This window comes from Carica papaya, chromosome 4, assembly GCF_054855325.1.
Source record: "Carica papaya isolate Zhongbai chromosome 4, ASM5485532v1, whole genome shotgun sequence".
Taxonomy (NCBI): domain Eukaryota; kingdom Viridiplantae; phylum Streptophyta; class Magnoliopsida; order Brassicales; family Caricaceae; genus Carica; species Carica papaya.
Window position 1 is genome coordinate 19,614,766 of NC_142312.1, and position 22,409 is coordinate 19,637,174.

The following is a 22,409-nucleotide window of genomic DNA, read 5'->3' on the forward strand; positions in this document are numbered from 1 at the left end:
TATAGAATAAATTAAAATAAAATAAAATAATATAATAATAATAAAAATGAAAAGAAATTTTTTGGGTGTTACAACTTGTGCCATGTACCATCTATATTCATCGATTAATGACACACAACTAATTTTCCATTTCGGTCGATTGCTGATGCCTGCCCCCTTTTACTCTAGATTACACCACATGTTGCTGGTCGTTCTCCGCTTATAAACTAGCATTGGTCTTTGTTCTTTGCTCTCAGTTTTATTCCTATCTTGTGAGTTTGTCCTAATTGGCTGTTTTTGATGTCATTTCCTCTTTGTGAATTGATTTCCTCATAGTGAGATAAACAACACTAATATTATCACACTAAAGGGTCGAGGTAAAATAGAAGAAATGTTGAGTTCCTTAAATAGTGAGGGTAACCATAAAAGTTTAATGGTGGCACTAACAATAGCTTCGTTAGCAATCAAGATAACCCGAGTATACCATGAAGCCATTATAGATATGTAGTTGTCAAAAAATCCTCTCTAATTAGCATCAAAGAAAAATTATAAAGAAATTAATACAGGGATAAACTATACATTAAGATGTAGAGCTCAAATAAGTTGCTTGACAATAGTCAAATAATCAAGGGAATAAATATGAATGAATTGGCACAATTTGTTGAGAGAATGCCAAATTAGGTCTAGTTAGGGTTGTATATTATAAGGAACTAATAAGTTAGTTGTATTTTTAACGGTCATGAAAAACTTGACTTCTAACTTTGATAAGGACTGAGGTGGCAACTACTAGAGTAGAATAATCCCTAGAGTGGCTCATGTTTGTCTTCGCAAACAAGCCGGAAAAGATTGTCTCGCTGAGACAGAATAAAATTATTTTTGTAGATAAGATTTTCAAACTGAAGAAGTCATGAAGCTTCAATTAATGTTTAATAACAAATCATCTTGAAGAGTGTGGATCATTTGAGGAATAACTGCAATAGAATTTCCTTAAACAATTAAATCATCAACAGAAATGAGGAAAATATTACTTGGTCCTCGTTTAGAGATAAAGATGAAACGATCGACTTTTGAGGGAACAAAAATAATTTTTATAGAAAGTGGTTCAAGTGATTAAACAATGATGCGCTTGTTTGAGACCTTAGAGTGTTTTATAGAGTCTATAAGCATGATTAAGAAAATCTTTATCCAACAAACTAATGAGTTGAATCATGTATAATTTTTTTTCAATATGACCATGTAAAAAAAGTGTTGGAAACATTCAACTATTGAACATTCTAGTGAAAGGGGATAACAAAAAAAATTAGAAGACAAATGGTAATATACTTGACTATATGGCTGAATATATCTTCATAGTCAATTACTTCATGTTGATGAAATTTCTTTACTACAAGACAAACTTTGTCGTGATTACAAATGTCATCATAGTGCCTTTTAATTTTAAATATCCATTTATTACCAATTGAATTGCAATTTAGAAGGTTTAGTATTTAAGGTCAAGTGTAATTGGCAAAGATGGTCTAAAATTCTTCACTAATGGTTAGCTGCCATACTTTAAAGGTTTTGGCTTGAGCGAAAGTGATTAGTTCAATTTATGAGTAGTTAAGAGAAGAAGAAAAAGAAAAATAAGTAAGATTAGCTTGCTTTTCGCAACTTATCGAGTCTTAATACCATGGAGAGTGTTAGCGGGCTAGTTTTTATTATTAGTGGAGTATGAAAATGTAAAGGGTTGAAAGAGGATGCATTAGAGTTTTGTCAATTATATGAATTAGGAAAATACAAGGTAGAGAGGAAGAGGGAAATAGAAGAATGGTAGCAAGAGGTTAGAGATTTTTTAGGGAAGGCAAAATTGATAAGGTAGGACTAGAGTAATGGCAAGATTGAAGATAAAAAGAAGAGATATTGGTAAAGAGGATTTTAGAATTAAAAGAAAGAGTTAGTGGCTTGAAAAAAGGAAAATTTAAATTTGATTTTTGAATTTTGAAAGTATGATAAGATTATTTAGATATGAAAAAATGAACAGGAATCCACCATCAAATGAGCAAAAGATTTGGGACAGTGAACGGTGAAAAAATGAAAATCGAGAGAATGATTAATTGTATGGGCAAGGGAGGATTTTTTGTGGCTATTTTAACTATTGGGAAAGAAAAGCGTGACATGATGGATGGGAGTTACTGTACATGTATTAATCAGATGGAGAAAATAATGGTGACATTGACACGAGATCTTCAACATTCAAAAATGTTAAGGATGAGGAAGCATATATGCAAAGAGTGGGTGGGAATTCAAACAAAGAAATAATTGGAGATAGCAGAAGTTTGAAGCTCTAGGATAAGGGAAGTTGACATGTGGATTGAGTGATCGTGCATGGATATGTAGATATATTAAGAAGTCAATATCCTGTATGAGATTCTCATATATTAACAAGGGCATGAACCCTAAGATATCAAGAATCACGTGCAAATATTTATGTAAATGTGATTGGCTTGAGAACATTAATAGTGATTTGAATTGTTGAAAAAGATGGGATTTTGCTGAAATTAGTTAGATTTATATCGAGATAAAGATTTAGTAGGAATTTGAATTCTTAGAGAACTAAAATTGATTTTAAGACCGAAATGAAAAATGATTTAAATTGTTTATGACTTATAGCCATGGTGATGTTACATGTTTACATGGTGTGAGTCCGATAACTAAAGAAAGGGAGTGTTTTATTGGAGGAAAAATTATTCATCAAATTTAATATGTCTAATATAATCAAGACGTTCAATAGTAGGTCAAAACAAAAAAAAAAAAAAGACCAAGTCAAATTAGATATAAAAACAAAAATCCTTCTTAACCTAACTTGGCTATATAATATATATTTTGATTTTAGTAACAAATATAAAATATATATTTAAATATTTTAGTGTTAATTAAATATATACTATATTTTTAAATTATATATATATATATATGTATTATTTGTATATATAATTTAAGTCAGGGTTTCATAAAAAAGGATTGGAAACAAAGTAAACTTAGTAAATCTATTCTAAGTCCTAAAGATTTCAAATTTTGTATATTTAAAATTGAGTCGAGTTTATATTTCATAGAACTTACGTCAAACTTAGACAATATTCTTGCATATAGGACAACAATCCTTTCGCAAAGCAACTCAACTTGCTAATTACGAAATTGTGATAATACAAATGTTTAAATAAAGATAAAATATGACTAATTGAATAAACTTGTTTGCATATAAAGATAATCTGGTCTTTGTAGAGTGTTCTCTGATTCATTATATGTTATTTAGTCTTCTAAAAATAATTTTTTTTTTTATATAATAACATATAAATACTTTATTTTCATAAAAGTAATAAAAATATTATTTCACTTTTTATCTTTAGAAATTTGTTTTATTTTGTTTATGTGATTCCGACTATTTAAATTATTTGATAAAATACTTTATTTTTAAAATATGATAGTTACCTTGAAATTTATAATTACGTCAATGCAGCTGACATAATGTTAATTTAATTTTTTATATATATATTTTTATAAACTACCCATTATATGAAAGACACATTTCAAAACACTTGAACTTTTGAAGTTTTAAAAAGAGAGAAAAAAAAAATATATAATACATGCATATACCTTCTTTACGTGAATGTAATAAGAAGACAATTATTTCTTCATCAGTTTTTAGTCTTTTTTTTAAAAAAATTTTTTTATTTGACTTTTCATAAATTGTTTTTTGTTTTCTTACTCCGAAAAGGATAATCAAGCCTATAATTAAGCTCATTCTAAGCTGCTTATTATTTTTTTTTGGGATAAAAAATAATTCAAGGATAAATTATAAGAAAAAAAATGGCAAGCTCTATATAAAGCTAAAATAAAATTTTAATCTCAACTATTTATTTCGTTTTACATTAAATTAGTTTTTATAATTTAAAAAAAAATATTAAATTAATTAATCTAGATCACTCTTAATGATTATATCATGTAATCATAGTTTAAAAATATAGTATTATTTAATTAATTAAATTTTAACATCATATATTAAACCAGTATGAAAAGAAAATTATGAATTTTCGTGAGCAATGTAGATGAAGTTCAATAAAAAAAAAAATTGTATAAGACCAATTATAAATTTGATTATATCTATTTTAACTTATGGAGTCCAAACAAAATTTTCTCCACAAATGATGCCATATATTTCATGACTCTTGATTGATTATATTACTCTTAAGATGGTTTGAATATACTTTTTAAAGTTTAAAGAATAAACATTTTCAAAATTTATCATATGCAAAGCCATGATTAAAAAACAGACAGCAAAAAAGATCAAGTGTTTGTCATAAGTTAAAATTTTACAAATGCATCCATACTGCATGCCACCTGTATGTTTTTTTTTTTTTTTTGTCATACTCATTAACAGCTTTTGCGGTCCAAGGATCGTATATCACCGTGGAGTTTCTACCAATGAGGTAGATTCACAGTCCATTGGCTACTGCGCAAGTACGAGAAAGTACTTCCTGAATATGGTGAAAAGGGAGAGACATACACTTTACAATTGATATATTTATATAACATATTTAACAAATGCATGAATTTGCTGAAAGAAAATAAATTACAATCAATTTTTTCTCTCTTTTTTTTTTTTTTTTTTTTTTTGTATTTTCTAAGAAATAGAAACACTTTTTCTTTGACTCTTTTGGAAAGAAATTAACAATCTTGAGTTTGCAAGGGTCATTTGTAAGAGAATTATTAAGCTTGGGAGAGGCTTCCTGGTGGGTCCTATCTCCACTCTCCACAACCGTCGAGTTTAGGACAATTAACCTTTTCAAAGCAAACCAACGCCAGGGAAGCTGAGGCCAGGTTATCTCCAAGTCAATCAGAAACTTGAGACGTAAAATGCTAATTCCATGAATCCTATAATTTGTCATCGAAGGAAGTTGTCAACCTCTGATGTACAGTTTTTTGAGTGTCTCCATTCCTTGTAGCCAGCTGGGCAATTCGTAATAAGGGAAGCAACAAAGATCCGGTTTCTCTAACGTGGGCGGAAGATGTGACATAGTATTGCCTCTGCTAATTTAGTGCTAGCTTTGCGAGATTTTGATGGAGGAACTCCTAGCCATGTCAGGGAATGAAACTTCCCAAATGCTCTAATTCACGCTCTGCTATGTCATCATCCATGCTTTCATATATGTTCAAGCTCAACTTTCTCAACTTGCTAAGTTTTGTCAACTGAGATAACTTATACTTTGTCCATTGGCTTTAGGATTCCAAATGGCAAACCCCTTGAGTACTTTGGAGTTTTGTGAGTGTTGCCCACAAGCATGTTATGTTGCCTATCAGATGGCACTTGAACATGTCTAAATATTCCATGTTTTCAAGCAAGGATATTCCAGAAGGAAGTTTCTCCAGATTGCGGCAGGCTCTAAGATCCAGGATCTTCAAGTGGCGAAGTTTGAAATTGATGATAGAAGCTCATGAATTCTAGATATTCCTTGCAAGTTTATGTACCTCAAATGTTTCAAATCACCCAGTGTTCTCAAGAACTCTGTGTTGGTCACTTCAATGTAATTCTTGGAGGAGAGTTGCCACCGACCCAGATGAAGAACATTCAGATATTTGGCTCTTGACAGCCAGAAACTCTTCAAGTCAATATAGGATTTATTCACATTGAATAAGGTCTGCAGATATTCAGGGCTCTTATTTCTTAATTTATACTGGGAAGAACATTGCTCAGATCTAACCAGGCATGCTCTTTTGGAGTGTGTAAAACAATCTGCTTGGAAGTTCCCAACAGAATCAATATCAAAGAATTTTTTCTTCTAGACCAACATAAGCAGCACAAGGTGCACAAAAAGGGTTCATTCGAAATCACTGCACAATGGGGCTTATCTTCTTGTTGACAGGCTCAATGAAGCCCTTCGGCATGGGCTCCTCCAACAACTCATTTGCAGTGTCCTTCACTGTCTTTGTTGAACGTGGTTCTGTTACTAAAAATCCCTCTCCAATCCACCAGTAGATTATAGCAGTTTTCTTTATGACGACATTATCTGGTAAAATGACCAAAAATAGTAAACATACCTTCAAAATAGGTTCCAGTTTTACATATTGCTCCTCAATCGCTTTGAAGGCCGAGCTCTCGCAAAAATTTTCATCCTGCAGATGGAGATCTGACCACTTGACCAACCATTCCTGATCATCTTCTTTCTGCTCGTTTGCAGCTGTGATCTTTGAGGGTTGGGTTTGAGCATCATCTGGCTTGTGATGCGAAGCAATTTGATGAGATTCCCTTTCAACTCCGTGGTAATCTTTCTCAATAAACATTCTGGATTTGAATCTTCTGAATGGTATGCAAGGCAGATGTTTTATCATCTGTCTGTTTTTCATAGGCCCGGGCGTTCAGACTCGAGAGCTTTTCGTTCAGCTTGCCAGGCTTCTTCCAAAGCTTCTATCGCAGGCTTCCGTGGCGGCGGTACGAGCTTCTTCAGTGGCTTCTCTACCTTGTGCAGCTGCACGAAGATCTTCCTCTGCTTTCTCAGCCTCCTCAATTTCTATCAGAATATTGTCGAGGTTGGGAAGGAGAAGTGCTCGCATCTGCTTGTTGATTTCCAGCTCCTATTCCTTGAGTTGATCGTCCAGATCTGAGTTGCTGATAGTAGCATCACTTGTCTTGTGGATTTCGAGTGTGGAGACAGAGTTCCTCATCTTCACCAAATTATCAAGCAAAGCTGGTAGAATTACGTCATGGATCTACTGAAAGGAAAATATTTCATCAGTTTCTTTAAATGATCTGATGGTTTTTTTCTATGAGAAATCAGCATTTGACATTATGCCAAGAGATAGAAGAAGACAAGCAAAGTGAAGAGTCAACGGGAAAAACTATTTTTAGATCAGCATTTCAGATTGGCAGAGTTTATTTATTTTATCATTTAATTACTTATATTAAGTTAATATAATAGAGTTAATCTTCATATATGACAAATGGATGGAAGTTCATATTGCATACTTCATTTAATAGAGTTAAACGATGTCTCTTTCAATGCTGAAATTTAATAATAGCTCCTCTAAAATTATGAAATATCCCAAGATGATATAAAAGGTGAAAATAAGGAAGAAAAACACTCACTGTGATCATGTTCAATAATAAGGCAAAAACAAGCACACCAAACACAAACACTTATAATAAGGCAATTCATCAAAGAGGGATCAATGTTCAGCTTCCTTTATACTGACAAAATAAGAATTGCTTGCAGCAAATTCCATGGGGCAAAAGAATTGGTTGGAAAGTAGTAGAAAAAGTGAGTCCTAAACTATAAATTTCATGGACAAATTACTTGATGCACAGACCATCCTCCTGAACATCTTCCAACTCTGATGCAAGAGATATCAAGTAGAAATTACAGTTGCTAACAAGTATAGTTGATAAGTATGCTTATAAATTACAATAAGGCAACTCATCAAAGAAGGAACAACATTCAGCTTCCTTTAGACAACACTATAAGAATTGCATGCATGAGATTCCACGGGGCAAAAGAAATGGTCTGAAAGTAGTAGAAAAAGGGAGATTGAACAATAAATTTCTAGTAGAAATTACTTGATACATGGATCATCCTTCTAAAAATCTTCCAACTTTGATGCAAGAGATATCAAGTAGAAAATACAATTGCTAACAAGTATAGTTGATAACTATGCTTTAAATTGCAAAAAATAATAGCATGCTCTGTTGCCATTAGATTTTAATATAAAAAAGAAAATAACAAACCCCGGGCATGAATTAGAAACATACAATGAAATAAAACTGCAATCATAACAAACCTGGAGATACTTCTCAAAGTTCTGAAAGTCTTCATTCAAGTGTAATTTCATTTGTTTTCTGAGAGGCCATGTGTTTCGTTTGGGGAGGGAACCTCGGCAACCCAAGACAGGCCTGACTGTCATCATTGTTTCTCAATTCCAGAACTTATGGTCATAGTCCAGTTTTGTATTGCCCAAACAAAGAGAAAGAAGCATGTAAAAAAGTCATCAAATTTTGGGCATTCTCCCCCTCCTACTCTTAGGTACACCCTCTTTCACCATTCTTACCGTGATTCCTGTAATCTTAAGTTGTAACTTCTGTCATAAAATATTTTGCAACAGGGCCAACCATGGCCAATGGGGACACACTGGGTTTGCGCATACAATTCATACTGGATGCTGACCATGTCATAGTAGTGTGTCTTGTTGGGAAACCAGGAATAAGGAAAACATGGATGGCAAAGAAGGTTCATGATCTTGTAGAGGAAAAAAGTCCGTTTGATTTATGTTTTTGGCTTTCTATGAGCAGAAAACATGACAAGAAATCTCCACGTGAGAGTATTGGTTCTCAGTTGCCTGTATGTCTGCCAACTGAGGAGTCGGATGCGGATGATGAGGAAATGCAAAGAAAAGATTATCTGAAACAGAAACCATCAGCAGCTATTCATAAGAAGAGATGTCTTCTAATATTGGATGGAGTTTATAAGGGGATGAAAGTAAATGAAATTGTATCAGGATTTGAATCCTTGGTTCTTGATTTTAAGCAGCCTTCATTACAGTCTTAGTCACCACCATAGATTACTCTGAAAATCCTATTGGTCTTTACTTGAAGGCAGTGGAGATGAAACCCTTGTCTGCAACGGAGACATTCTCTCTTTTGAATAGACAAGTTAGAAATCCAGATTTTAAAAGGATTATTTAAAGGTATCTACAAGGAAAGCAAAGGTGCTTGATGTGAGCACAACTAAGCCAAAAAAATTCCCAAAGGCACAGGAGATATATCCTACAAGCTAGAAGCAACCACCAGGATAGCAACTTCCCAGGGGAAGGAGGAATCCCTCACTGAGAAGGATTCCTGCGGACAGGAGGAATCCCTCGATGAGAATGATTCCCACCGAAAAGAGGAATCCTCCTCTTGCAAGGACTTCCCCGACTCCAACTTCAACGTGGATTTGACTTTCAACATAAATTGGTTTTTTATACTGGCCTAATATCAAGAAAGGCCCAAGATTGTTCAAGAAAGTGGGCTTGAGGTACACTTGAGAACCCGCAGGCTTGGGAGATTGTATGGCAAGGACAAAGGCCAAGTCTTGGCCGAAAAGGAAGTTAGTCTTGGCCTACTTGGCCTTGAGGGCCCCACGACATGCTCCACACACATGGCCGAGAAGGAACTGGACAGGAGAGCCCTGCCCGCGTGGGAATCTTTCCCCCATGAGGAGTCCCACTCCTAAACCATTTCTCTTCTTGAATTTCTTGAAAAATTCCATTTCAAGAGAAAGACAACATGCGGTTAAGAGGAAAAAACCTAGAAGAAGTCTAAAAACGCGTCCTAGGAGGAAAAGAACTTGCGGGAAGAGTTCAAGAGGTAAAAGAATTCCTGCCCACGTGGGAATCCAACCCGAGAAGAAGTCCTACTTCTTTTCCTCTTGTTCCCAATTTCTTTGATGAATTTAAGTTACTTTTGAATTGTTCTTACTACCTATGAAGAAGTCTACATGATTCAAGGATTCTTTTCCAAAAATGTGCAATCCAACTATGTTGCAATGGTGGGCTGTACAATGAAAGTACCTTATTGGTGGATCAGATATGAAGAAATTTATCACAAGAACAGAGATGGAGGACATTATTCAAGTAGAAATTCCCAAAGATTTATAGGTACGGAGAGTTGCTCAATGTTTTCTGCTTTGAAGGACAAAATTTGGGAAGGATTTGGGAACATCGCACTGATTGATGGCGTGATAAGAATAGTTGGATATAGCAGCAAATCAGAGAAAATCCCATCATTATTTCTTCATGGCAATTTTCTAGGCAATGAAGTTCCGGATGCATTTTTTCGTATCCTGAATGGTCTCAATGTTCTTGGCATCTTCAAGCCCATGCTCAAATCTCTACCAGAATCCTTTTCACACATGCAAGAGCTTGCAATGCTTATCTTAAGGGGCTGTGAGTTTCTGGAGAATATTAATTGGATACAAGGGCTCAAATCATTATTTATTTTTGAGATAACTGGTACTACATCATTGATGATAATTCCAGATGTTTGTTGCAGCAAATGGTTCATCTCCAAAGTCTCAACTTCTCTGAAGCACGGGTTGAAAGGTTACCTATTTCTATTTCCAACTTAACTGAATTACGCTGGTTTATCTTGAAAGGGTGTCGCCACTTGAAAATGCTTCTACAACTAATTTTTTTGAAAAAGCTTGAGGTCATTGACCTTTCTAGTGATTCATGTTTTGAAAGATTCTACTATAAAACCTTTTCGCAATTCAAAAAACTCAGGATCTTTGAAATTTCCCACACATAGATTGATCACCTACCACTTCTACCTTGTTGTAACGAGCTAACACAGTTCGTATTGAGAAATTATAGATTCTTAACTAGACTTCCAAGGCTAAAAAGACTTTATAATCTCCAAGTTCTTGATCTTTCTGGTGCTATCATTTAAAGGAAATCTATGAGGACATTTTTTAGACTTCAAATAACCTTGAAGCTCCTGCGTGTGGAAAACATTAAGGATCCTAAGTTTTTTGAACTGTAAAAAAGTTTCATAGTAGAATCTTTCAAAACATAAAGTACCAGAGAGGTTAATAACCTCAAGCTTTTTCCAAGAAATTAGTGATAGAAGTATTTTCAGGTGATGACACTCTCTCAAGATAATCCAGCGTAATTAAGTTAAGTTGGAGAAGTTGAAGCTTTCAACTAGTACCTCAGAGAAGTTGAAGCTTTGGAGAAATTTGCTGTAACAAATCATCTAGAATTGTCATTAATGATGTAGCACCAGATATCTCAAGAATAACTAATGATTTAAGCCCTTGTATGCAATTAATATTCTTCAGAAACTCACAGCCCTTTAAGATAAGTATTGTAAGCTCTTGGATGTGTGAAAATGATGCTGGTAGAGATTTGAACATGGACTTAAAGATGCCAGGAACATTGAGACCGTTCAAGCTATGAAATACATCCGGGACTTCCTTGCCTAGAAAACTACCATGAAACAATAATGTTGGCATTTTTCTCTGATTTGTTGCTATATCGAGCTGTTCTTATCAAGCCATCAATCAGTGCAATGTCTCCAAATCCTTCCCACGTTTTATCCTTTAAATTTAGAACTATTGACAACTCTCTATACCTATAAATCTTTGGGAATTCCTACATGAATAATGTCCTCCATCTCTGTTCTTGTGGTAAATCATATAATCTTCATCTCTGATCCACTAATAAAACATTTTCATTGCACAATCCACCATTACAACACAGTTAGACTGCAGATTTTTGGAAAAGAATGCTTGAATCATGTAGACTTATTCATAGGTAGCAAGAACAATCCAAAAGTAACTCAAATTCATCAAAGAAATGGGGAACAAAAGAAGAAGTAGGACTTCTTCTCAGGTTGGATTCCTGCGCAGGCAAAAATTCTTTTACCTCTTGAACTCTTCTCACGAATTCTTTCCTCCTAGGACGCATTCTTGGACTTCTTCTAAGTTTCTTTCTCTTAACTGCATGTTGTTTTTCTCTTGTAATGGAAGTCTTCAAGCAATTCAAGAAAAGAAACGGTTTAGGAGTGGGACTCCTCATAGGGGAAAGATTCTTGCGCGGGTGGGGCTCTCCCGTCCTTATCCTTCTCGGCCACATGTGTGGAGCATGTCGTGGGACCCTCAAGGCCGAGTAGGCCAAGATCAACTTCCTTTTGAACCAAGAGTTGGCCTTTGTCATTGCTATACAATCTCTCAAGCCTGCGGGTTCCCAAGTGTACCTCAAGCCCACTTTCTTGAACAATCTTGGACCTTTCTTGATTTTGAGCTAGTTTAGGAAACCAACTTAGGCTGAAAGTCAAATCCATGTTGAAGTTGGAGTTGTGAGAGTCCTCGCAGGAGGAGGATTCCTCTTTCCCGCGGGAATTCTTCTCACCAAGTGATTCCTCCTTTATGCGGGAATCCTTCTCACTGAGGGATTCCTCCTTCTCGTGAGAATCCTTCTTGGCCTGGAAATCCGCTATTCCAGTGATTGCCTCTACCTTGTAGGATATATTTGGCGCATTCGGGGATTTTTTTGGCTTAGCCATGCTCACATCAAGTACCCTCGCTTTCCTTGTAGATACCTTCAAATAGTCCTTTAAAATCTAGATTTCTGATTTGTTCATTCAAAAGAGAGAATATCTTCGCTGCAGACAAGGGTTCCATCTCCAAAACCTTCAAGTAAAGACCAATAGGATTTTCAAAATAATCTATTCTGGTGATTAAGACTGTAAATGAAGGCTGCTTAAAATGAGGAACCAAGGATTCAAATCTTGATACAATTTCATCTACTTTCATCCCCTTAGAAACTCCATCCAAGATTAGAAGACACTTCTTCTTATAAATAGCCACTGATAGTTTCTATTTCAGATAATCTTTTCTTTGCATTTCCTCATCGTCATCATCACCCTTGTCATCTGCATTCCACTCTTGAATTGGCAGACATATAGGCAACTGAGCAGCAATCCTCTCAAGGGGAGATTCCTTGTCATGTTTTTTGCTCAAAGAAAGCCAGACACGTAAATCAAACAACCTTTTTGCTTTACAAGATCACAAACCTTCTTTGCCATCCATGTTTGCCCTATTCCTGGTTTCCCAACAAGACACACTACTTTGACACAGTCAGCAGATAGCGGGTCCAGTATGAATTGTAGGCACAGACCCAGTGTGTCCTCGTTGGCCATGGTTGACCCTGTTGCAAAATATTTTATGACAGAGGTTACAGATTAAGATTACGGGAATCATAGTAAGAATGGTGAAAGTGGGTGTATCTAAGAAGGCTTAAAGATAAAAGAGGGAAGTTCTAAGCTTCTATATCCAAAAACAATTCAGATGTAATGCTGTCCAAGAGAAATAGGAGAAAACTTCCAAGTGTGGTAGAACTCGTAGAAAATTTGAAACAGAATAATCATGAAGAAGAGTGAAGAAAATAAAGAAAGGAACAGAGCTTATTAAAATACTGCAGATTTCATTTGGCTACTCCGATGGAAGCAGTATCAGTTACCAGGAACTTCTTCTGGATGAAGACAGTACAGGATCTTTCTGATACGACTAAACAAACAGAACTCTTTATTGGAATAGGATGCTGGTACTGGAAGTATAATGAGCATCAAATTTCTTCTGTCCTTCCATCATCTTCACCTAATTAGTATCATTATTGACTCAAACAAGCCCTAGCGATTAGACTGTATTGAAGATGATGAGTAAATCAGAATTAATTTTCCCAAAAGAAAAAAGTAGTATGAGCATCAAATTTCTCTGTTCTCCCATCATCTTCACCTAAACAAGCCCCAGGGACTACACTTTTTCCGTTCAGAAATTTGTCGGTGTTATTGGCTCGTCAGAGAAGAAAAAGATGAACTGAGATGAAGATCGGAAGAGCGAGTCCTGAGAGAATTGGATGCTAATTACTAAGCCGATTATATTTTTTTCCATCTATTTTTTTAGTAGTGCCAGTTTTTAAAGATAAAATAAAAAATTCAGGTATTAAGTTATAGAAAAAATTATTTATAAATAAAATAAAAATTAAAATGAAATTTGATAACTTAAATAGTAATATATTATTAATTTTATTAATTAGATATTAAATAATAATAATAAATTTATTATTTATTTATTTGTTTTATTCATATTTTTTTATTAAAATACAACAATAGTAATTGAATTCTCTTTCTAAAGAATCCCAAGTTGCGCCATGCGATGTTAGACTTTGTTAATCAGTCTCTTTCCCCTTATTTCATTCTCATAGAATAAATAGTTCACAGTAGATTACAATAGTTCTGTTTTTTATAAAAATTTATTAGTAGGTATTGTATAAAATTAGAAACGTCTATAATATCCATTATAAAAATATATAATTTTTTATAAGTTTATAAAAAAATTTTTTTTATAAAAACATATGACTTTTAGTGAGTATATATTTTTATTTACTGAAGAGAGATTATAACGTTTAGAAAAAAATATATTATATTATTTTTCTCACGTTAAATTAAAATATAAACAAATTTAAATTTTAGAGTGTCAAGATTACTTAAAATACTAGTACATCCAGAAAAAAATAAAAAATATTAATAATTATTCTTTATAAATAAAAAAATAAGTATTTTGTCGTATTATTTTCGCATTAAAATTAGTTCTAATTTTCTAACAGTAGTATCAGAGCCTAATTGTTTGTATCTATTCTCGCAATAATCACGCTCTAATCTGCATTAAGTTTATTGTTTTTTTTATAATAAATCCATAAAACATACTCTTTTTTTTATGTATATTTTTGTTTTTTAAGAATCTAAAAACAAAAACATCACATGAGTGAGCATTTAACTTCCTCTTATTTTTCTCCTAAATATAAATATTGAGATGACTGAATATATGCAATCATTTGGTGGGGTTGTGTGTATTTAATAAAAAAAAGGAAGAGGATGAAGCACTGTGTGGTGTGTGAAAAAGAAAAAAGAAAAACAGTGTATGCATGCAATGCATGCATGAAGGAAGAAAAAAATTAGGTTGAAGATATAAATGTATGTATATATATATATATATATTACTAAAAAAAATTAGGAATGCTGCACTCTGTGTACCAGGAAAAAAAATAATAATAATGCACTCTGTGTGCACAAAAGAAGAAACAAAAAAGAGAAGAGAAAGGAGATAAAAATTAAATGTTGAGATTGAAAATTGAACTTAAGACCTCCCATTTCTTAAATAAGTACTCTAACAAATTGAACTATGAAATATATATAAATATTTATGCATTTAAGCATATTCATTGATTGACAATATGTGTATTTTAATAGTATTCTATGTAGCACCCGGAAAGGAGGAAAAAAAAAAAAAAAAAAAAAAAAAGGGGCCACGTCAGCAGCCACGTCAGCAGGCCCGGTCAGCAGTCCCGGCCAACCGGGGCCTGCCACGTGGCAAGACCGCGTCACTCCGAAAGGAGCCACGTTGGCGATCTGCGTGGGTGCGATCCGACGGCCCAGATCAATCGCGCGATCGGACGGCCCAGATTCAATCAAAAATGAACGGCCCAGATTAAAACGAAATGAACGGCTGTGATCAAAAGGCAAGGGGTTATAAATAGAACCCCCACACCAGACCACAAACCCTAGCCGCCCGCCGCTCGCCGGAGAAGACGAACCAGAGGCCGACCGCCGCCACCCGCCGCCGCACCGGGGAAATTTCCGACCGCCGATCGAGGTAAATTTCATACCCCCGACTCGTTTTTCTCCGCTGATTCCTCCTATGGCCAAATTGAGGCCGAAATCCCGGCCAAACGGCCGGAATACGCGGCCGAAACCCAGCGGCGCCGCCGCGCCCCTCTCGGTTTTTGCCTCCGACGAGGTCCTTCCCGGCCTCCGTTCGATGCAATTTTTATATTACCGTGATCACCATTCTTTTCTCTACAGGTTGACCGAAGCCGAATCACCAAAACACGAACCTCGCCGGAGAGCCGCCGTACCCGAGAGCGTCGCCGCCGGTAAGCTCCGCTTTTCCGTAATTTTTGGCCCCCCGAGGGCCCTAGGGTTGTTTTCTGACAAGGACCAATGCGAGTGTGGCCGAATTCGGCCGAAAACAGCCAACCTGAGGCGACTCGCCGCCGCCAGCGGCGGCGCCGTCGCCGGAGCACGGCGGAGCCGCCGTGCCGGAGTTACGATTTGGTCCGAAAGGGGCCCTGGGCCTAATTTGGATTTTTTTTGGAACACGTGCAGGTACTGTTAGTGTGTTTCAGTTCCCCGGGAAAAATTCAGGGAAAATTAGGGACGGCCTGCAGGAGCACTGTGAATCGTATTCGGATCCCGAAAACAAGTAAGGACCCCTCACCCTATTTCCTATCACGGTATTAAAGTTCAAAATGATAAAACGGTATTTCTTGAATTAACGAATGTGTGAAATTGCTTAAGGTGGCTAATGGAGCCCGAGTCTAGTGTGATTGGTGATTTACTGTTATTTAGCCTGTTTACAGCTTTAAATGCAAAATGAGGTTTGATGTGTTCATTTTACAGATTTGTGTGCAAATACTACGTTTTTATTAATCATGGGTTGAATGACTGAAAAACTGATACTGTATGTTGTCTGTTCGGCATGAATTACTGTTTTGCTTGTTTGTATGTGAATTGATGATGCTGACTGAGGAAAAGGAAAATGAAAGATTGTGTAGACTGATAATTGTATTATGAGGGTCAGCCTAACTAGATATCCTGGGAGATGGTAGACGGACCAGGTCCGTAGGGAACCCTACCGGGATTGTGGTCTCACATGCCGGATGGGGTATGGAGATCTTATGGTTTTGGCACCCATATCGGACGGGGTATGGGGACGGCCCGTTTCACCCTCATACCGGACGGGGTATTGAGGTTTATGGTTTTGGCGCCCATACCGGACGGGGTATGGGGACGGCCCGTTTCACCCTCATACCGGACGGGGTATTGAGGTTCATGGTTTTGGCGCCCATACCGGACGGGGTATGGGGACGGCCCTGGAAACTGATTATGAATGTTAAAGGTTAACGGGTAGCGGAACCCCTATGGACCCCCACGGATACTAGTAGGCTGGTAAATGAGAAAAAGATATGTTGTACAATGATTGAATTACAAGAGGCGTGATAAGTGTTATGTTTTACAGCTTATATTATTCCATGATTATGATAATGTTATTATTTTTCTTATATTGTTTTCATAAATTCCACCGAGGTAAGTGGATGGTAAAGGTTTTCATGTTAATAAACGAGTTTATTGTAAATTATACTCCATTGGTCTTTTTGTGTTTTTCTACCCACCTTTACCTCTGTGACGGTGAGATATCGTGATGTTCTTACTGGGCTAGTGTAGCTCACTCCTTATTTAACCATTTCAGATCAGGAAGACATGGTTCCCGAGCCCGTTCCGCAGGAGGACGACGAAGGGGATGCCTAGAGACTCTGTAGTCATACTCATAGTTTTATTTTCGAGTTTCTCTCTTAGTTAGTTTAATCTTTTATATTTTAAGTACGTTTTTGGTTTTTCGTGTAAGGGATGTTAACTGAAATTTTGATCTCGCTTCCGCATTTGATATATTTAAATACTCATTTCATTTTAATATTTCCGGGGCCGTTACAATATATGCATATTATTTTATTATTAGATGACATGTTAAGATTTTTGTTATACTGTTTTATTATTACTGTACTAATGTATATTAATTACTTTATATACATTAGTTAGTTATGCATTTTTTGTTAAGATTTAAATAACTATATATTTATATGATATTTTTTTTATGCTAATTAGTTTGACAAAATTAAAGAGTTACATGAATATGTTCCATTTAATTTTTGTTTATTATGTTAATTAAATTATCATATTTCTAAATCGTATCATATGTGATGATTATGAACATAGCGAATTTTTCGAACATGTGATTTAAATAATAAAATTTTGATAATTTAATTATAAAAATTTGTGTTTAATGTCTATTTTTTTTATATACTTGTAAAAATAGCAACTAATAACATAATTACTGATTTGTCTACCAACGAGAAGTTGGATGAGACAAATTATGATATATAGCATAGGAAGATTCAATATCTTCTTAATGAACGCGGGGTATTAGAAATCTTGACCACTACTGTACTTAAACAAAAAAATATCAGTAGTGACCAACACAATGAGAATCTGGTTGCATACCAAGAATGGTCCCAGAAGGATCGTTCTACGCATTATACTATGTTGTATTACATACATAACAATCTCATTGGAGAGTTTGAGAGTTGTTCCACGACTGAGAACATGTGGGACAAGCTTAAGGTCACTTATGGCTAGACATCTGCTACAAGACTCTGTGTGTTGGATTTAAAGTGGATGAAATATGAAATGGATCCAAGGCACAGTATAACTAAATACTTACGTGTCATGAGTGCTATGGTTCATGACTTTAAGGCTAGAGGGCATGACATAAGAGATCAGGAGCAGGTTCTGAATGTGATTCGTTCACGTCCAGATGAATTTGAATGTTGGAAATATTTTAAACTCTTGATGGTTCATAGTAAACACATTAATTCTTTCTCTAAAATTGTTAGGCACATTGAGATGAAAGTTAAATGTTAAAAGACGCTTAACCCTTCCAATGTGGTGTTTATTGCCTATGGGGTGATACCCAAGGGAAACAAGCCTAATCGTGTAAATAATTTAAGAAAGGTCAGTGCCTCTTCCAAGCCAATGGACCTAAAGGTGGTGTGGCTAAACAACATAAGGCTAAGGGCCATAAAGAGAAAAATATAGCACATTTGAAGTGATACAACTACGACAACAAGGGTCACTTCGCTCATGATTGTTTCGAGCTGAAGAAGGTACCTTTCTCTATTTTGTCTCTTGATTTATTTATTATTCTCATGCATTAGTTGCTAATTTATTTTTTAATTAGATTGTTGACACAAGAGCGAGCAAACATGTAATTCAAGATCGAGCTGGATTCGTGGACTATCATCGTATCCCAACGGGTTCGCAACTATTGTATTGGGCAACGATAGCGAAGACGGTGTCCTTAGAATTGGAACATACCAGCTCAAACTACATGGAGGAAATACTTTACTCCTTCATGATATTCTTTATGCACCCGAGGTGTGATATTATCTATTTTCAGTTGTTTTCTTATTGAGATTGAGTTTCTCTTTTAACTTTAAGCATGGTACTTTAGACATTTTATATAATGAAGATGTATTTGGTCATGGGTCTTTAAAAAACAATTTCTTTGTTTTTGACTTAGAAGATAATATATATAATAATTCTATACTTGTTTATGTTTCTCACTTTGATTGTGATTATGAATCTGTTAAATGACATGCTAAACTTAGTCATATTGGTCAAGGCCGAATGAGTAGACTAACTAAAGAAGGTGTTTTAAACCGACTTACTATGGTTAAGTTGCCTAAATGTGAGTCATGCTTAGTTGGTCAAGCGAGTAAAAAGCCCTTTGATAACGCTTCAAGGCGTTAAGCCCCTTAAAATTAATCTATTCTGATATTTGCAGGCCTTTAAATATCAAAACACGTCCTGGTGCCATATATTTTCTCACTTTTATAGATGACTATTCATGATATAGATATGTGTATCTAATTTTCTCACTGCTATGAAGCGTTAGATATGTTCAAATGTAGCGGAAGTAGAAAAGCAAATGGATCGAAGAGTAAAGACTTTTCGAACTGATTGTAATCGTGAATACCTTTATGATATGTTCAAAGAATATTGTGAGAAAAAAGATATATATAGGCAATTTATAATTCCTAATACTCTGCAACAAAATGATGTTGTAGAGCGAAGGAATCGTACATTACTAGACATAGTTAGATCGATGATGACACATGCCAAACTCTCTAATAATTTTTTAAGAGATGCGTTGCTTACTCTATATAAGTCATAGAACGACAAGAAACCCATTTTGCATCATTTACATCCTTGGGGGTCGCCAGCTATATGCATAATCCAACCCACAAGCACAGAAAACTAGGTCCAAGAGCAACAAAGATGGTGTTCATCAAATATCCCGAACATTCAAAAAGATATATAATGTTTGAAGAACATCAGAATAGTGGCATGACCAAAATAGACTCTCGCAATGTTGATTTTCTTGCGGATGAGTTCCCAAGCATTAGTAAAATAAAAAAAAATCTCAAACTATATAAGTTATAGGAGGACATCAACTATCTATTAGTGAGAGGGAGATATTGAGAACCTACCAAGTCACTAAGGAGAGTGATATTCCACCAAATGAAAGAGATAGTAGGAGTGATCCTACTATTTTAAATGGTGAAAACTTGCCTATAAATGATAATCCATCAAAAAATAGGGTTAGTTCTCAAGATTCAAGTATGAGCTTAATTTTCAAGTTTCAAATCCCATATCAAGGGACAATGAGAGAGATTTATCATCTAGTCAAGCAGATGACGAAATTCCTAGAATCCGAAGGAGTAAACGTGGAAAAATTCTCCGATGATATTTTCAAATCAAATGAGAAATTTTTCTATGCACTCTTTTAGAAATTGAGGAACCCACATCCTTTAAGTAGGTTGTGAATTCACCAAACTATAAAGAGTGAATTGATGCCAATGAGGGATGAGATGAACTCAATGATGAGAAATAAGGTTTGAGAACTAGTTGATTTCTTGTCTCGATGTAAATCAATTAGAAACAAGTGAGTATTCAAGATAAAACATGGAGCGAATGGATTAATTGAAAAGTTTAAGGTCCGACTAGTGGCGAAAGGTGTTACCCAAATTGAGGGTATAGACTATAAAAAAAACTTTTTCTCTTATGGTGAGATTTTCCTCTATCGACCTCCTTCTAGTCCTGGTTGCCCATTTGGACTTAGACTTATTTTAAATGGATATTAAAACTGCTTTCCTCAATGGTACACTTGAGGAAGAAATATATATGGATTAACCTATTGGGTTTGTCTCAAAAGGTTAAGAAAACAAAATTTGTCATATTAAAAGATCCATATATGGTCTCAAGCAGTCTTCTAAATAATGGTATTTCAAATTCTATGAAGCCATTACTTCGTTTGGCTTGTCCATGGTAGATGAAGACCATTGTGTGTATATCAAGAAAACAACATGAGGGATTATGTTTCTCTCCTTATACGTTGATGTCATACTATTAGCTGGAAACAACATGAAGATGATCAATGCCACTAAGTAGTGATTGTCTTCTATTTTTGAGATGAAGGGCATGGGTGAAGTCAGGTTTGTCCTTGACATGAAAATAATGAGAGACCGTCCCAAGAAGCTTCTAGAACTGTGCCAAGAAATATGTATTAAAAAAGTCTTAGAACGATTTCAGATACATTACTCTAAATCCGTTGACACTCTTGTTGAAGGTCTAACCTTAAGTCTTGATCAATGTTCAAAGATAGATGAAGAGAAAAAAAAAAAGAGCAATGTTCCTTATGCTAGTGCAATAGGCAGTTTGATGTATGACATGTTGTGTACAAGACCGAACATTTGTTTTACAGTTAATTTGTTAAGTCGTTATCAAAGCAACCTTGGACCTATTCATTGGCAAGCAGTCAAAAGAATCTTGTGCTACATTTGTGGTACAAATAACCTAGTCCTTTGTTATCAAGGAGGGGACTTAAGGTTGAAAAGGTATTCAGATGCAGATTGGGGTGGCAACTGAGATGGGTCTAAGTCGACCTCAAGATATATTTTTATCCTTGGTCGAGGTGTCATATCTTAGTGTAGTAAAAAATAAGACTATATTGCTTTGTCTACAATGGAAGTGGAGTATGTTGCTAGTTGTCTTGCTGTACAAGAGGCAATTTGGTTGAAAAGCTTTCTACAAGATCTCAACGTCACCCCTAAAGTTGATGAACTTATAGAAATGCATTGTAACAATACTGTTGCTATCTAATATACTCGGGATCCGACATTCTCTAGGAAAACTAAGCATATTAAGAGGCGTTATTACTTCATTCGAGATGCTATAAAAAAAAATGCTATTAAGTATATATCCACCAACAAAATGGTTTCTGATTCTTTGATTAAGTTTATACCTAGAGATGTTTTTCGGGGTCATGTAAAGAGTCTAGGTTTGTGTAGGTTTTAATTTTCGAGTGGGATTTGATAGGTAATAGACACATGTTTTTGTGTATTAATCATTCATGAAACAAAATTTGTTATTTTCTTAAAAAATGTTCATGAACACAATTACATGATTAAATACATAATAATGTTACCAGAGATCTACCTTATCATACAGGTGATCTCCCTAACACTTGAGTAGTAGATAGGATAAGACTAAATCATATTAGTTATAAGTATGTGCAACATGGACCGCCTTTATACTTGTGTTGTATTAATGACATTAAAATTTTATAGTCGTCTTAGTATGTTTAAGATGAGACTCTAGAGAGTTGAGTATAAAATATACCTAATTTCATATTAAAGCCTTAGAGCCGAATATCGAGTGTCAGGTCATACATTGAGTATGTTGATCAAGTGGCTCGAGTTAGATACTTGAGTAGTATCCAGACTTATGATTCGCACGACATAGAGGAGTGACATGTCGAACTTAGTGGGAGTTATCTTGTGACATACATATCATACTGTATGTGCTATATGACAATCGATATAGGAAGTGACAAAATAATTCCCTATTTTGTCACTGTGTGAAACCTATGGACTCTTGTGTCCTTATTATATGATATCCTTCGACTTAGAGCTATCACATGAAGTCAATTTTTGATGTTGCTACTTTAATATATTTATAATATACGGTCCAGCAGAGCATGTTAGGAAAACAGTCAAGTTGAGATAGATTATTATGAGTGTCTAAGGAAGAATCTTTTTGACATCATCACATAAGCCCAGATAGTTATAGTTTGTATATAATCAAATAATATAATTATAACATAGAGGGGCAATGTATGGTAATGGTG

At 35.1% G+C, this 22,409-nt stretch overlaps 1 pseudogene across 1 annotated transcript; it reads right to left on the reverse strand.

Moving 5' to 3' along the window:
- Positions 1–4,519: 4,519 nt before the first annotated feature.
- Positions 4,520–13,445, reverse strand: LOC110812583 (disease resistance RPP13-like protein 4; annotated as a pseudogene). Its single transcript, XR_015818751.1, has 4 exons — positions 7,789–13,445; positions 5,848–6,726; positions 5,239–5,795; positions 4,520–5,051 (listed from the first exon to the last, which is right to left on the reverse strand). The product of XR_015818751.1 is annotated as a disease resistance RPP13-like protein 4 (transcript).
- Positions 13,446–22,409: the final 8,964 nt, after the last annotated feature.